General features: G+C 50.6%; 1 protein-coding gene across 2 annotated transcripts in view; it reads left to right on the top strand.

Annotated features, from left to right (window-relative positions):
• CNTN4 (contactin 4) overlaps nucleotides 1-17,990 on the top strand; it is a 233,005-nt gene that overhangs the window by 140,971 nt on the left and 74,044 nt on the right. The window lies entirely within an intron of this gene.

The raw sequence follows: 17,990 nt of genomic DNA on the forward strand, positions 1-17,990 counted from the left end.
TGTTTGTAAGATACACTGGAAATCTGCATGGGGAGCTCGCTGTCTTCTGCTTTTATGACCCCTGAGATGGTTGGGTCATGTGGTGGCTGTGTAGTACGCTGCTCAGTACACACATCAATGAACACATACTCTCTGATGTACACACATGTAAGTTCACGTGCACTCACATTCCACACACTCCATAAAGCGTGTGTAGAGTACAAGCAAATGAACTGCCATTAGCTTACCACTCAATGTGACTAGTGTTCAACCATAAAGCTCCGCTGGAGAAGACCATGATAGTCTGTTATTTCCACATTCTCCTTTTTTTAATCATTATTATTATAGAAACCAGGGACATTTTAAAGACAACTATGATAACAGAAAGTGGACGTTACCTTTCTGTGACACCTTTTCTACTTCTAGTTGAGAGCGCTTCAAAAACAGCCTGCCACCTCCTAAGACTGCCAGCTCATAAAAGTTAGAGAGACGGCGACTATGGAGGGAAGTGGGCGTTAGGAGTAACATGGGGCCAATGAAACCCACAGGCAGGCACAGCGAGTGCGTGGGGGTTGGGGGCGGGGCTCAGAGGCTGGGGGTTGACCAGTGTGTATGCATTTGCATATGATCATAGATTTCCTTGTGTGAAATCCCCACTCACAGAGCACGGCAGCGATGTCAAAGGTTTACCGTCACAAAGCCTGACAGCAGTAACACTAGGATATTCTCATGAACAAAACCCTCTCTGGAAACCCAGCATCAGCTACACCTGCTGTCCAGCGCAGAATCTATCACTGCCACGTGGCGGCAGTATTCTTAGCCGGGAATGAATTTGCTGAGTCCTGGCATGTGAGGGAGTCCGGGACCACTTTGTTCGTGAACGTGTCCCCAGCATGCGTGTGTGTGCAGAGTGACGGTGTGGCAGGTGTCCCGCTGAGGGCTTCTTCCTCTTGGTTTAATACAAGCCTCGTCGCCATACTTACATTTAGTAATGACAGATGAATCTTGTTGGGTTCATTTTGGAAAATAATCATAGAATCAATGACACTTGATTCTATGTGCAGGAAAAAAAAAATCTCTGTATTCAACTACTCTTGCACTGATTTGATTTTTGGATTTCATCACGTAGGAAGTTTTTTGAAATAACAGCGCTAACCGCAGCAGCAAAGGGATTGACTTAGTATTACCGACTTTCAGTTTTTTGACCTTACGACACTTAAAGAGCAAATTACCAAGGCTTACACCTATCCTGGGGTAGAAAGCCAGGCATTTCTGCTACCGGAAGGCCTCTCTGAAGGACAGAAGCTCATTTAAATGAGGGGGTCAGCCACAGCAGGAGCTCCGATACTCGTTTTGTGGGTTAGGTGGCCTGAGGGCCGGTGTCTGGGACCCATCTGCTCGTCCCCCTTCAAGTGTGATGTGGGCATCCTGCCCCCAGAATCCTGGGCTGATCACCACCTGTTATGCCCAGATTTCAAGATCCCCAAAGACCACCAAAAAGCCGAGTCCGATGCAAAAGCAAAGAGCCTTTATTCAAACTGGAGCCTGGTCTCTCTGCCTCTACCAACACAAGGCAGGATGTGGAGAGCCCTGAGTTCTGAAAGCACAGCCTTTTTATAGGGCTTAGGGTTGGGTGGTGAGGTGATGCTCGGACCACTGAGTTGGCTGGTTCTTACTTGTGGGGTGAGGGCCAGGGTCCGGTTACGCCGGGTTACTTCCCTCTGCATTTCTATTGGCTGATTTAAGGGTGGGTTGGGTAACTGACACATTCTGTGGTTTTTCTTGGAAAAGGGTTATGTTGGGGACATAGTGACACAAGATGGAGGACACTGTACAAAATGGAGTTAGTCCTTCTCTGCCCTTTCACACCCAGCTTCAAAAATCCTACAGCTAGAGAGCACAGGCCCTGCCCTGAAAGCATCCATCCCACCCACTCCGACCGCCCAGTTGGTCCAGAGAACATAGCTCACCCGGCACCTCTGCCTTCAAAGAGCTGAGCCTGTTCCTTTTCCCCATTGTCCCTCCCGCCCCGAGCTCGCTCACTGCAGGGCTCTCGCTGGCCCTTTAAAGCTGTGGTCACGGCCCTTTATCCCGTAATTCCTTTCCCTCCAGGCACTTAACTCACAGCCGTCTTCTACACTGCACCCCCAGTCCCGCTCCTGGTGAGCACAGAGGACTGCACTCCGTTCCCCACGGGCGCATTGCCCTTGAGAAGGATGCTGGCGGGGACAGTGGCACCTCACGTTGGGGACTTGCTCTCAGGAGCACCCCCCGACCCTGGCAGTCCCGTGTTCTAACCTGGTTCTGAGCACACAGCAGCGTAAAACCTGAGGATCGATTTCTCATCCGTGTCTCTGCCTCCTGAGCCACCCAATGGTGCCATCACCCTAAGCTAAGAGGCTCATGTGACACACACCCCACCCCACCCCCACAACTTAGTCACCTCCGGAGCAGTGACCCTGGTGTCATCCACGCTGAAATTGTGTTCAGTCTTCCTTTCTCTGACATATGTCCGGAAGGTCTCCCGGTCTAATTCGCATATTACCCTTTTATTAGTATAGATGACTGGACTCTTAGGAGAGTCTGTGTGCTGAGCCAAGACTCCCGGCCCCAGCCTGGTGTCCCCTGAGTCTGGGCGCGAAGGAAGGAATTCCTTTACTCATCACCTACACAGCGACACAACAAAGAAAACACACGCGTAAAGATGGTTTGGGACGATCTTTTTTTAACCCCACACCCTTTCTATCCTAGTCGTTTTCTGGAGAATTTAACCTCTTGACCATCCACTCATCGTTTCTAGACTTCCCTTTTCCTATTCTCTTTCATCTAAAAGAAGATAAAGACAGGCCTGTATTCAAAAGTCCTTTTTAAATGGTGGCAATAAGACAGTTCTCCTTGGCAGTGTAAGAGGGAGCAAGACAGTACCCTCTGTGAATATTCCCGCGTCTTGCTTTCACGGGGAGAGTTCACATAATCGCGGGGAAAGGAGCGTTGCCTTTGACCGTCATCTGGACTGCTGTATGCAGGAGAGAATACCTCTTATTTAATCATAGACTTCAGGGCAGACACACACCCCGGGTTTCTGGGCCTGTATCTTTATTTTAAAAAGACGCCCTTGAAGGTGGGAGTGACCGCATTGCTCGCTGTTGATTGTGCCGTTAATCCCTGACAGCGGAGGAGCATCGGCCCGCGCCCCCCGCACCCCCTCCCCCAGCCCCGTTCAGCGCACCCCGTGTCAGACCCGCCGCTGCCTTCACAAGCAACACATTCATTCTTCTTTCCCATTCAAATACTTCATATCATTGTGCCCGGAAGATAATCCTATGAGTTACATTGTCATTCTTATTTGATGGGTGTTTTTGGGTTTTTTTTTAATTGTCTTCATGCTGCTTCTGTAGACAGAACTTGGCAACCTCTTGCGTTTAGCGTTTGGAAAGAAGGAATTCACATAAGCGAAACTTCTGTTTCTGGAGAGGATCCTTTAAGAGCCTGCCCCTCCCCCAGTGTCTTCATTCAATATCTTTGAGCCCGAAATCCTCCCCGGATTAGACAGACAGAGCGTGACTTAAGTCACTCTTGATGAGGTGCGGGCATCTGCATGAGCAAACGGGGTTGTAATATAATGCGGAGCTGGCTGTGTGCTCCCTGGTCCCCACAGGCTTACCGGTAGGCCCTCCGCAGTCCCTTCCAGTCACTCGGCCTGTCTCTCATGGCGGGCCACCACGCCCTCTCTCCTTCACGCCTGTTCCGCCCTGGGCGAGAGGGCGGGCCCCGTGCCCGGCACTGAGCAAACGTGCCGTGGTAGCTGCTGAGTACGTGAATGGATAGTAAGATTTGGACGTTCCAGTTGCCTGGCTGTGTTTTGGGCCCGGAGGCAGGACCTTCCAATGGCCCAGGGAGTGCCCGGAGGCGGGTGCAGGAGTCTCCACGAGGCCATGGGGAAGACAAGTGTCGTCTGAGTTCCAGAGGAGGGGATGCGTGAGGGATGCGGAGGCCTCAGAAGTTTCTGCGTGGGAGGCACCAACCCTGGTACGGAGGTCCCCTGGGTCCTGGAAACTGGGGCTGGGGCTGAGTCTGTGGAGAAGGAAGAGCTACGGCCCATCACCCTGGCTGCCCCACCCCGCCCCCCTCTTGCTTACCCCCCTCTTCCCCTGGGGAAGGTGCTGGGGCATCTTTGCAGAACTCCTAAGCAGTGGCTCAGCAGGCGGTTCTGTCCTCTGACGTGTAGAAATGGATCTCTTTTAAGTAAATGCAAAGCGTGCTTACATACTTACAAAATACGCAAATCACTTAGTTTTTTTAATTGGAAAGTGGGCTTGCAATACGGGGAGACCATGCGGAGAGGAGAGGGGCTGGGACGGAGCCTGAGCTCCATTTCACGTTGGCCCCACAGTGTCCCTAAGGCTCCGTCTTCCCGCCCAGCCTTGGGGGTGCCCGCGCTTCCCTCTCAGGCTGTTATGCAGGTTAAATGACAGATCACAGGCAGAGTCCCAGGGCAGTCTCTAGCATGAGAAAGTGATATGATGAGGGTTTCTCTACTTCCCTTTCTCTCTTCTCCTCCTCCTTCTTCCCCTCCCTAGCCTGTTTTGTTTTTTGTTTGTGTTTTTGTGTTGTTGTTTTTTAAGTAGGAACATTAACATTTGTTAAGAACATAAAATAGTGTTGAACGCACAGCCCGGAGTTACACTGTCCGGGCTGCCATTCGGCTCCTCCGTAACCCTGTGACCCTGGGCGACGTCCTTTTCTTGGCCTCCGTTTCTTTAGGCATAAAATGGGGTGAATGCCTAGACTTCCTTTTTGTGAGGAGAGAGTAAATGGCTCTCACTAACTCCTGGCCCTGCCGGGCACACATGGAGGGTGTAAGCCTTGTTAGCTTCATGATCATCCCTGCTGCGGCTGTTGCTCTCGGTCAGGTCTCGTGGGAAACACTCGAACCTCTGAGCTGTGTGGTTTTCAGCAGAACCGGGGTATTATTTTAATTTCGTGGCGAAGAATCTGAGGGTTAGTGAGGTGAGCTGACTTTCGCCAAGGGTGCTGTGGGCCGGTCAGGCCACCTGGTCCCCCCTCAGACACTAATGGAACTTGAGTTCAAACCATACATTTTCACGGTTTATAAAATGTTTTCCTCTACAGCACATGTGTCAAACACAGGGCCCGCGGGCCAAATCCATCCCACCAGGCCTTGCAATGTGGCCCGCACCGCGCTGTCATCACTGCACTCCGCTGCGTTTCCATCACAATGACAGTTTATGACTGTTCAGTAAACCATTCGGCCCGCGATTTAGGCTGGATTTTAGATTTTGGCCCCTTCTCTGATTGAGTTCGACACCCCTACTCTACAGACACACAAGTGTGGTGTGTGTTTTTTTTTAATATATTTTATTAATTTTTTACAGAAAGGGAGAGAGAGTTAGAAACATCAGTGAGAGAAAAATATCAATCAGCTGCCTTCTGCACACCTCCTACTGGGATGGGCCCGTAACCAAGGTACATGCCCTTGACCGGAATCGAACCTGGGACCCATCAGTCCGCAGGCCGATGTTCTATCCACTGAGCCAAACCGGTTTCGGCAGGAATGGATTTTTTTTAATGTGTTTGCAGCCTTGGATGTAGTACATTTGTCATTCTTTTTTTTTTTTTTTTTCTTTTGATTTTTTAGTTGTAGGCTTCCTTGATGCGGCCATAATGTTGATTTACTGTTAACATCCAGAAGTGTAATGGTGTACACTGCAATCTAGCATACCTCTGTGACTTTAATTTTAATATAATTGGTCTCGGGTTCCATAATGAGGATAATTAATAACAATATTTCTGCTCCAAAAGGTAATGTGCAAATTCCCAAATTATTGCAAGGAGGCGGTGAAACATCCTGGATATTGAAATTTCATGGTAAATAACTGTGGGCTGGTAAACGGTATGTCCCCCAGCGGTGAATGACATATTATAGTTTCCTCACTCCCGTCATTCCTCCCCCACGTGGGAGAAAGGGGCACCTTCCATGCACAACACGAGGGAGAGCTGTCAGGAGCAGCATCCAATCACCCCACTCCCTCGCCTGGCACCCTGATCGCCGCACACGCCTCGTTCCGGGCCTTCTTCCTGGGAGTGCGGCTGATTTCTAACAGTCCGGGTCTTCAAAACAAAGGACGGGTGCTACTCATCATTTCAGGTGCTGGGTGAGTGTAACCACAGGCAGGTACACCCTCCACATCCATCCCGCCCCGTTACAGCATCCACTCATCAGGCTGCGTGGCTGTGGGGGAGCTGGCGTGGCCATAGCCGTGGCCACCAGCAGGGTGTGCTGTTGGGAAGCAGGGCAGGTGGATGTCTCTGCTTATCTCTGTGGTGCCTGGCAGGAGTGGGGGAGGGAGTGGGACAGGAAACAAGGCAGGGGCACTGCGTACCCCGGGTGTCCATCTCCTGAGCCTGCATCAGGGACAAGGGACAGAGAACAGAAAGGGTGGGAAAGGAGAGGAAGGAGGGAGATACACAAAGAGCACTCTTGGGTGCAAAAGGTGCCCACGTTGGCCTTCCTCGTTGACCTTGAGCAGTGAATTCCCAAGGATGAAGTATCTCAATAAGCCACTCCATTCCGAGGCTCATGTCAGCCCGCTCAGTCAGCGACGTGGCAGCCCACGGCTCTTATGGTGAAAGTACCTCCTTGAAGCACAGCAGCCGATCAGAGACTCATTGAAAGAGACCTTTCCCCCCAGGCGGGACCAGCAAGCCCTTCCAGCCCTCATCCCGGGCGCCCTCTGGGCGGTGATCGGAGTGGGCGGGGATTGGGGCCATGGCACCGGAGACCAGAAACGTGTGTCCCTCTGAGAATGCTGTGCCGCATTCCACCGGGGCTTATGGCCACATGGTTCCTGGGCCTTGGCCATTGTTCCAGTCACAGAAAACTTCAAATGTCTGTTGCTTTTAATATTCAATAATTGGGCCTTCGCTGGTTTGGCTCAGTGGATACAGCGTCAGCCTGCAGAATGAAGGGTCCCGGGTTCAATTCGGGTCAAAGGCACATCCCCAGTGGGGGGGGCATGCATGATGCAGCCCATCCATGATTTCTCTCTCATCACGGTGTTTCTATCTCTCCCTCTTCCTTCCTTTCTGAAATCAATAACAATATAATTTTAAAATATGCTCAATCGCTAGTTGACTTTTCACAGCCCAGGAACGAAGAGTGCAGAACCATAGCTGGCGTGCCGAGGGTTGGTTCCGAGGGAGCTGCTGTGAGATGCAGTTCTGTTTTGCAGCAGCCGCTGTGGGCAGAGGACCGGAGAAGCTGTGCATGGATATTTAGGTTGATGAGAACTCAGTCAGCTGAGGAACATTTGGATGCAAAACTGAAAACATTGATCAGTGGGGGCTTTGATCTTCAATAAAAGAGTGAAATTCTCCAATTGAATCGTTGGAAGAAATCAGAGCAAAACTTGCTGAATTTCTGCAGTAATGCTTCTGATAGATTATTCCTGCTGCTTGGTACGACACTAGAAAGACAGCGATCAGGACAGTGGTGTCCAGTGAAAACCTCAGAAGGTGGAAGACTGGCAGGTGCATGGCCGTGCTGTTGGTTCTGGTAACATGGGTAACCTCGAACTGCGGGTTAGTGAATAACTGAGAGTCACCGGTGTGCGACATCGGTCTTATTTATGTCGTCCTGGTCCCTCCCACGGAACCTGTTCTGGCAGACACTGGTAACTGTTTGCTTATCAGGTATGTCTCCTTCCAGGGACATACGGTGCCTAGCTTCTCTGACTGACTGCTTTCGCTCAGCAGCATGGTCTCCAGGCCCACCCATGTTGTAGCAAGGGACAGTGTGTCATCTCTCCCTGTGGCTGAGTAGCATTCCATTGAGTATACAGCCCACGTCTTCTGTGTCCAGTCCTCTGTCAAGGCCCGTGGGTTGTTCCCACGTCTTGGCCACCATGAATGATGCTGCCATGAAACTGAGGCGCATCGTGTCTATCCTTCGCAGCCAGCAAACATGTGGCGACTCACACCATCCCGGGAAACTAACCGGCCCACGTGGTCTCTCCTGGCCACTGCCCTGCAGGATGAGTGAAACCACCGGGGACTGAGACCAAGGTCAGCTGCCTCTGTCCCGCAGGGAGCAAGGGCGAGAGGAAGCCTTGATGAATATATGTGGGGGGGGGGGGGGGGGGGGGGGGAGGTTTGAACAAGGTGTGGGCCCGGCTGTGCCTTGTCCTGGGAGCTGAGAGAGGGCCTGTGTGTAGTCTGATCCGGTGAGATAACGAGCAGGGCCCTCCTGCCTGGCCACCAGCTGCCTGGAAACAGGACCCGCCCCTCCTGCAGGGCCAGGATCTGACAGGAGCGGAGGAGCTTGTTGGCCCCGCTTGCCTCTCTCCGGGCTTCTCTTTCTGAGTCATTTTCCCTGAACGTGACCCCTTTGCACTCTAAAGCCCTGGAAACCGGCCATTAGCGCACTCAGAGCGTCTGACCTACCTGTGGCTGCGGCAGTCCCACGGCGGGCCCCCGTGCGTCCTTACCGCTCCTGCTGTGACATCGCTTAAATGAGGGCAGGCTCCGAGGTCCCTGTCAGCGCCGTGCGCGGAGGGCGGGGATCTGAGCAGCCCCCTGCCCTCCAGCTGACGTGCGTTTGTGCAGAGCCGGCTGGTTTTCTCTCCATGGTTCCGGGCATTTCCGTAGAGAACAGAGCAGGCTGCAGGGCCAGCGGCTAACGCTCAGATTCAGGGCATCATGAAAAGGAGTGTGTGAGTGTGTGTTTGTTTGCGTGTGTGTGTGTGTGTGTGTGTGTCTGTGTGTGCATGAGTGTGCATATTGTGTGTGCACGCCAGTGTGTGCATGTGTGTGTGTGTGCGCGCGCCGGTGTGTGCATGTGTGTGCATACTATGTGTGTGCATACTGTGTGTGTGCATGCATGAGTGTGCATGTGTGCGTGCGTGCCAGGTGTGTGCATGTTGTGTGCATATTGTGTGTGTGTGCCGGCGTGTGCATGCATGTGTGTGCATGAATGTGCCTGTGTGTGTTCTGAGAACTACATTATTCTATTGGCTGTTGTATGGGCAATTACATTCAGAAGTGGCTCCTAACCTGTGTGAATGACACGGCTCCCAGTCACTGGTCCGCAGTGTGTGTTTGAAGGGCGCACTGTGATCAGCATAGTGATTCGCTGCCAGACCCCGGCCCGGGCCTGTGGCATCCGCGGGGCACAGCTTCTGCTCCTGCACGAACCTCTTCCACCGCGATGCGTCCTGCGCAGCGGGCAGCCGGGGGCTGGGCCTCAGCAGCACGGCCACATCTGCTCTTCAAGGCATGCGGGACCCGCAGAGGGGCTTGCTTCCTTTCAGCCGGGTGATTTTTACAATGCTGTTGCCGTCAGGGCGGGCATTTCTGAATGAATGCCGAATAAATATTTGTGGCATAAATGAAGCCAAAGGAATATCCAAGTCCACCAAGGAAAGAGTAGAAGAAAAACAGAACTCCCTTGGTCTTTGCCAGCCGAGGAGGTACATTTCCTCTGAAATATTCCATTTCCTTGAACTGAGAATTACTATTTTTATATATTTTTTAAATTGGAAAGCACTCTCCTATTTCAATAAAGATGGGCATTAAAAATAAGTGTTTCTCTTTTCCCTAAAAATCTCATTAAAGAAGCTCAGCCTCACTGTCAATGCCATCTCTTTCTGATAACAGCTTTATTAAGAGATGTCACATATGATAATTCAACAATTTAAGACGTCCAACTCAGTTAGTTTGCAGTGTATTCCCGAGGTGGGGCAGCCACCGCCACCATGGAATTTCCAGAACATTTCCATTACCTTAAAAATACAGCCTGCCCTCATGACTAGCCACTCCTGTTCCTCCCACACCCGACACCACGAATTCACTTTCTGTCTTATGAATCTGTCCTTCTGGGCATTTCATGTTCATGGAACCACGTATATGTGGGCTTTTGTGGCTTGTTTATTTCACTTAGCATAATGCTCCCAAGGCCTGTCGATGGTGTAGCATCTGTTAATCTTTCATTTCTTCTTATGGCCAAATAATATGCCATAATAACATGACACCATTTTGTTTATTCATCCATCAATGACCAGACATCTGGGTTGTCCCCACTTCTGAGCTGTTCTATTCAGCGTTATTCAACGCTGCCATGAGCATTGATTTGAAGATTTATTTTTATGCAGACATATGTTTCCCCTTCTTGAGGCTGTCCTCCTAGGAGCGGGATTGCTGGGTCAAATGGTAACACATGTATACAACATTTTGAGCAAAGTGTTTTCCAAATGGGCTGTGACCTGTTGTGATGCACAAACACTGGTGAGGGCTCCAGTTTCTGCCAAGCTTATTTATTGCCTCTCTTTTTTATTTTGGATATCAAAGTAGTATCATAGTGTGTGTGTGTGTGTGTGTGTGTGTGTGCACGTGTGCCCTGACTGGGAATCTAACGCATGACCTCTTGGTGTGTGGGATGATGCTCAACCAACTGAGCCTCACCATCCGGCTCGGTTGCAGGTTTGGTTTGCATTTCACTGGTGGCTGATGATGTTGGACAAATTTTCACTTGTTTTTCGGCCGTTGGTAATATCTTCTTTGGAGATATGTACTATCAGACTTCTTGCGTATTTTTAAATCGGGTTGTCTTTCCACTGCTGAGTGGTACGTTTTCTGTATAGATCCTGTGCACGTTCCTGAGCAGCTATATGGTTTACAAATATTTTCTCCCGCTCTATAGGTTGTCTTTTTACTCTCATGTTAATGTCGTGTGAAGCCCAAAGGTTCTGATTTTGACAAAGTCTAATTTACATTTTCTGTTTGTCGTTGGGTGTGCAGTTGGTGTCATCGCTAAGAAATCATAGCTCGCAGTCACAAAAACGTGCTCCTCTGTTTTCAAATTAGACTTGGAGTTTTTGTCTGGATCCATTTATTAGACTTGACCCGTGTTTTCGCCTCAGCTACTCAGGGCCAGTTGGTGTCTCATGGAAAAGGAGGTTTTAAGGTGCTCTCCCTTGGCTGGTAGTGAGCGGTGGTTTATGGTGTTTTGTGGGGGGTTTTTTGTTTGTTTTGTTTTTTTTATTTCTCATTTAGTCCTTCCACAGATAGATAATAGAGAGAATAATTAGTCCGTGGACTACTTCAAGGTGAAAAAAACAGCCCTGGCCTATTTTTCTCAGTGGTTGGAGCATCTTCCCTCAGACCAAAGGATCACGGGTTTGATTCCTGGTCAAGGGCGTGTACCTGGGTTGCAGGTTTGATACCCAGGTCCCGTCGTGTTGCATGTGGGAAGCAACCAATTGATGTGTCTCTCATGTCGAAGTTTCTCTCTCCTCCCCCCTTTGACTCTCTCTCTAAAGATCAATGGGAAAAGATGTCCTCGGGGAGGATTAAATCAATAAATAAGAGAAAAGAAGGCTTCTTCTAGAAGTGCTTCTCCTCCAGGGGCCCAGACCGGGACCAGACAGCGTCCCCCTGACCCTCCTTCTCCTCCAGCGGCTCTGTGACCTGCATCTCTGTGCTCTCAACAGCACCGCCTGGGATGCGGGGCCCCTGGGCCGGCAGCTGTGGCCCAGGTCCCAGTCTCCGCTCTGCAGGGGCTCCATAAGGCTCCTCAATGAAGCAACGGCCCTTCTACTATGTTTGTGTTTTTCTTCGGTTAGAGGGAAGAGGAATGTAAAGTTTTGTCATGTAGCTGGGGGGGTGTGACACCATTTGCTGCTTGCCAACCAAGTGGGAGGCTAGGACACATCTGTATCACGTGTCACCCTGGCCTGGGGGTTTCGAACGCTGAGCTGTAGGTGTGCTTAGCCGTGGAAGGGTGTATTGCAACCGTGGGGCCTCGGGTTTGCTCCGGGATTGTCCCGGCCCTCCCCGCTCAGGACTGACGGCGCAGTGCCTCCTCCCTCTGGCCAGGTGGCCTCCTGCCTCTGAGATGAAAGGCCAGTCTCGAACTATGAACGGTAATCACCCCATCAGCATCGCCCTGCCCTCGGCGGGACTGAAATAGCTCCCATTCAGCCTGTGCTGGAGGCTAAGCCGGGCACCTTTTCCTGGGTAATTCACATTTCCTCGGAAATCAATGCTGCCACCATGAGCGGGCAGGTGATGAGCTAATTGGCTCCTTTCAGTGTATGGGCCGCGCGTTGTCTGTGAGCCGAAATGGTGTGTGTGAGGACACGGGAGCGGGAGGCTGCGGGTGCTGGGCGGCGGGAGCGAGGGCAGGTGCCAGGGACGCAGGCTCCCCTGAGGGACCGGCTCTGACCGCGTGGCAGCCCTCCCCCAGCCACCCCCAGAACCCGGCGGGTGCGCGGCTGTGCTTCCTTGTTTGATGGGCTTTTCGGGTGAAAATCCCGAGTGGGGAGCAGAGGTGCTTGTAGATTCCGCTCCTCTGAGCACTCAGACCAGAAGGCGCGGGCAGAGCGGGTGTTGGCTCAGTGGTTAGAGCAGTGGTTCTCAACCTTCCTAATGCCGCGGCCCTTTAATACAATTCCTCGTGTTGTGGTGATCCCCCAACCATAAAATTATTTTCATTGCTACTTCTTTTTTTTTTTTTAAATATATTTTATAGATTTTTCACAGAGAGCAAGAGAGAGGGATAGAGAGTTAGAAACATTATGGTTTCTCTCTGCAAAAGCTCTGGAAATATGTACAGCTCGTCCAGTGATTGAATCCGTTACTACGTCTTTGTATTGTAATGTGGTAACTTTCTCTCTGATAGTACCCATCTGCTAGTCTTAAGGAAAAAAAAAACAACTTTTTAAAGAAATATTTCATATCATCTATATTATACACTAGAGGCCCAGTGCACGAATTCGTGCACTGGTGGGATCCAGCTGGCCCACCCCAATGAGAAGCCTATTTGGCCGGAAGCCTATTGGGCTGGTTGGCCAGCTGCAGTGCCCATCATCACAACCAGTCATTCAGGTCCTCCTGGCGTTCTGGCCAGTCGGCTTTTATATAGAGAGAGATAGGAAAAAGCTGTGATACAATTGCATGAAGATTTTCTGTTTGAAGATTGAAACAGTATTCCTCCAAGCCAAACAAATTAAATTCTCTTTTCAAGTGGGAACCCGCCAATATGATCTTTTAAAAGCAAATTTGTACCCTAGCTGGTTTGACTCAGTGGATTCAGCGTCAGCCTGTGGACTAAAGGGTCCCAGGTTCGATTCCAGCCAAGGGCATGTGCCGGGGTTACAGGCTCCACACACCCCCAGTAGGGGGCAGGCATCAGGCAGCCCATCAGTGATTCTCTCTCATCTTTGATGTTTCTATCTCTCTATCCTTCACCCTTCCTCTCTGAAATCAATAAAAACATGTTTGTAAAAAAGGCAAACATGTGCCTGAAAGTCTCCCACGTGCTCAGACCAAGAGCCCTCCTGTCTCACGGCTCTCTCACCGGTTTGCAGCCCTCTAAGCCCTTTGGGGTCTCTGTTGCTCGCACTCCTATCTGTTACGACGTTTTTAATTTCCCCTCGCCGCCGCCGCATTTAATAAACGCCGTTTCAGACAGGAAATGGAGCCAGCACGGCGATGAACTCCTCTCCCCTCGTTATTAAAGGAATCGGGGTTTATGGCGCTGATTCTTTCCCACGGATCCCCGTGCCCGGCATCGCTGGTGCAGCCGGCGCAGTGGAACGGGGTGCGGGAGGAAGAGCTCGCGGTGACGGCTGACTTGTGGTGGGAGAGCCTGCGGGCTCTGACCAGGCAGATCTCTCGGTGACAGCAGCCAAGGCAAATGGCTCCTGCCGCTGTGCCCCCGAGGACGGCCACGTGACTGCCCGGGCCGCATGCCTCACCCAGGTGTGCCACAGTCAACCGCATCGCTGTGGCTGTTGGTTGCTAAGAAACCAATTCTAATCGCTGCTCCCAGGGGTTACCGGTTAGCCTCTGAAGTCCTCAGGGTGGCGTTTATTTCCTTCAGCTGAGTCAGCGGTCCTTGTTGTAAGTGAAATTGACTAGGGAAGCATCTTCAGAATGTCCGCCGTGTTTCTATTGTTTTTACCTGAGTGGGGACAGTGATCAAAATGATTTTCACTGACAGCGACTTGTTGAAATGCCTGGAGCCTTGGACAGATACTCATCATTTCTCCCAGTTGGCTAGTAAGTCACTTGTGCTGTTTTGTGAATCATTCTACTGGGTGCAAAGGGCAGTCACGATGGAGTGAGGCTGACCCGGGTTCAGGTGGCAGCTCTGTGACTTGGGAGACGTGGCCCACTTTGAAGCTTCCAGTCCAGATTTTAACTTTCACTACGTGTTTCTACGTCCTCAAAACCTCGGTGTTCCCTGCAGGAGAATGGGCATAAGAATACGTACCTTGCAACATTCCAGGAAGAGTCAACGGGACAACGTGTTTGAGGTTCCTTACAGTCACACAAGTCAAGGCGGTCAATCTTATTGTTCACAAGTAAGATTAAGGATAGTTATAAAACCTTCGTACAATAAAGGACGAATGAGATAGATGAGCGGTGTATTACTTCAACTCAGTGCAGTACAAACTTTCCATAGGCCATATCGAAATCCAGCAGCGGTGTGATCACTCGTTAACTTATTCATTGACTTGAAGAGCGAGCTGACCACTGTTCCTCTGTGATGTACACTCACTGGTACAAACGTGAAGCAGAGCGGGGAGGTCTAATCCCAGCAGCTGGAAGGGAGGACCAAGAGGAAGTGCAGGTACGCCTGCCTCATGCCTGGAGGGCCGAGTACAGGAGTGTTGTCCGTGAGGACACGGTAAGACTGATGGCCCAGCATGTGCCCATGACGACACCGCGTGTGCACAAGCATTTTCGGTCCACGCTGCACTTGACCTTTCTGGGGTGAGACACTCAGTGCCGTGAGCCCCTGGGGAGCCCTCCCCGTCCTCCTCCCCCCTCCAGAAACACATCTGTAACCTCCAAAGGGCCCTGAACCCCCAACTGCAGTGTGTGCACAGGAGGCAGCTCCCTGTTTTGCATTGGGGTTCTGCTTACGAACCAAGGAAGGCCTCAAGAAAGGTAGTTTCACCGGAAGAGAATTTGGATTCAGAGTTCTCTTAAAAACATGGCGTTTTCAGCGGAAACCGGTGTGGCTCAGTGGATAGAGCGTCAGCCTACGGACTGAAAGGTCCCAGGTTGGATTCCGGTCAAGGGCATGTACCTTGGTTGCGGGCACACCCCAGTAGGGGGTGTGTAAGAGGCAGCTGATCAAAGACTCTCATTGATGTTTCTAACTATCTCTCTCCCTTCCTCTCTGTAAAAAAAATCAATAAAATATTAAAAATAAATAAAAAATAAATTTAAAAAAACATGTCATTTTCTGTTGGGAGCTAGCAGAGTTGAGGCAAGCAACTCAGTCTTAAGGAAATAGAATTAAGTTCCTTCTAGCAGAGGTTGTGTGGTGCCCTGAGGGCTTGGCCAGAAGATAAGATTAACCTGGGGTTTAGCATCTGTCTTCCTGCCTCTTTCCCTTCCTGATCCTCCCCCCTAGATAGCCCAGCCTTGGAATATTGCACCTTGGAATGTCACACTGCCTCTGGCAATTAGTCAATCCTGTGTTGCCATACCAAAGACCCCCCTGCATGGGCGGCCCTGCCCCCCTTTGTCTCTGCTGTATAAATACAGCCATTTCTGAGAATAAAACTGAGGCTTGATCAGAACCTTGTCTTGCCTCCATTCTTTCCACGTTCCTTGTTTGATTCATTCTCTTAGGTGGTTCCTGCGTGCCCCCCGTTGTTGTCCCGCGGGTCGGGACAATTTTCAGCAGGTCTGGCTGCCCTGGCACTCCTCGGGGTGGGCAGGTGTGTCCGCCAGTTTGGTCTCTGTCGGTCTGTGTGGGGAACACACGGTGAAGCCCAGCCAACGGCTCTCACTTTGGCGTTGGCCCTGCCCCCGAAGCTCTCAGGCTGCTTCCGTCCCGGGCTCCCGCCCGTGAAGAAGCACCCCTGCCAGACCCGTGATAACACAGGTTCATTTCCCGGCAGGGAGCACCGCCACGCTGCTCCTCCCACAGAATCACACGGCCGTCCTCGGGGCTCCCGCCTCGTGCATCCGAGGTCTTGGCTGGTTTTAATTATCTCTCGCAGTGCCCGGCCCAGGTTATGTCAAATAGTTTGATCTGCGTTACTCGTAAGTACCCGCTGAGCCTATGACACTGAACCAGGTACACGGGAAAGCAGGTGGTAAATTAGATACAGTCCTGCCAACCTCTCTGATGAGTAGAACGAGGAGGAAGAAAGAAATGCATGGAGTCCGTAGCTTACATAAAAAGGAAAGAAGCCAATATTCCATGAGATTTTCATTAGCAAGGGACCAGGTCCAAGCAGGTCCGCCCCAGCATGGTCTGGAAAGTCTGGGTTCTTGACTTTGTGTAGGAAAGAATTCAAGACGTGTGTCTGTAACTACGTGATTGTGAGAGAACATGTACCCATGTTTCCTCAAAAATAAGACATCCTCCAAAAATAAGACCTAGCACATGGAAAGATAAGACATGAAAATAAGACCTAGAGCAACTTTGGGAGAAAAAAATTAATATAAGACACTGTCTTATTTTCGGGGAAACAGGGTATTAAAGCTGGAACAGTGAAACAAAGGAAGGGCTTAAGATAGAAGAGGCAAGATCATAGCAACAGGAGAGAGCCTAGACTGGGCTGGGTGGACTCAGGAAACAAGTTACAGAGGCAAAAGGAGAGTCCTTAGAAACAGGTTCGGGGGGTAGCCCAGAATGAGCCGTCGCTATCCACTGCTCCCCTGGTTGCAGTTGGGGAACCTTAGAGCTTAGGAGAAAGAATGCAGAAGTCCACGGCTGAGGAAAGGCGGTGCAGGTGTGTGCTTAAGAGAGAAAGTGAGCACCCTGGGTCCTTTGTCTTAAAGGTTTTTACTTGTTTTCTAAAGGCAGGAGTTTTAGGGGGTCTCAGGAGGATCTCAATGGAATACTCAACAGCTTTCCAGGTGTGTCCTTTAATACACTGATGCATCACAAGGAGCCTGTAGGGGAATTTGGGATTATTGTCTGGCCAGCTTCACTGATTTTACTTTTATCTAGGGTTTGTCTGGCTTTAATTGTGTGGTTTTTGTTTTGTTTTGTTTTGTTTTTTTACTAATGGTATCAGCTGGGTCTCTGTGTCTCTCTCCCTGACCAGGTGATTTAAGATGCTCACTCGCTGGTTGGGGAGGAGAGCTGAAAACCGCCTGCTCCTGACGTCCTTGGTCAGGGATGATGAGATCTTGGATGCGTTCGCAGGATGTTAATTTGCTTAACTATTTTGCTCAACTATTTCGTCTCTGTTCCCCTCATTCCATTTGCCAGGGAGTTCTCCTGACTCCTTACAATCCCGCTTCAAGATCCGCTGAAATAGAGTTATCTGCCAGAAACCTACCAACGAATAGAGATGCTTTTCATCTGAATTCTGGCTGTTTCCAACTTGCTGAATTCAGTAAATGCCATTTATATTCTTTATTCTTCCATATCCTCCCACCCTTTGCAAAGTGTAGGGACAATAAGCTGCTTCCTCTAAGTTTATCATCATTAACAAGCTGACTATGAGGCGCTTTGCACATAACAAAGAGGGAAGGAGAACAGCAGACAGTGATGCCCTCCTCTGAGCCAGACCTCCGCTGTAGCCTGGGATCTGCAGAGGGCACTGTGCTCACACTTCCACACCCTTTTGGCAAAAAGGGTTCAAATACACGCATGTACCTGACTCCTGCCTGCTTCTTGCATGGGAGTTAAAAACATTTTCTAGAGAGGAATAGGGGTTCAAAGGTGTGCTGTCTCCTTATAAACCGAGACTGAGTTTAGGTCCCAGACCATCCCACTGTGTCTCTAAGACTGTAGGACCCTGGGGGGCCAGGAGACGAGGTGTGCGGGACACACAGTGTGACTGCTCCTAACAGCCTGTGGGCAGGTCTTTACTCCACGTCGCCTTCTAAATTAGAATAGTAGTACTGATAATAATAACAACACCAACAACACCCACCCCACGGGGCACTGTGAGGGTTATAGCCGGGACACGTGCACAGTGTGGAACGGTGTCTCCGTATCATTGCTGCCCCGT

This window comes from Pipistrellus kuhlii, unplaced genomic scaffold, assembly GCF_014108245.1.
Source record: "Pipistrellus kuhlii isolate mPipKuh1 unplaced genomic scaffold, mPipKuh1.p scaffold_m20_p_11, whole genome shotgun sequence".
In the NCBI taxonomy this organism is placed as follows: domain Eukaryota; kingdom Metazoa; phylum Chordata; class Mammalia; order Chiroptera; family Vespertilionidae; genus Pipistrellus; species Pipistrellus kuhlii.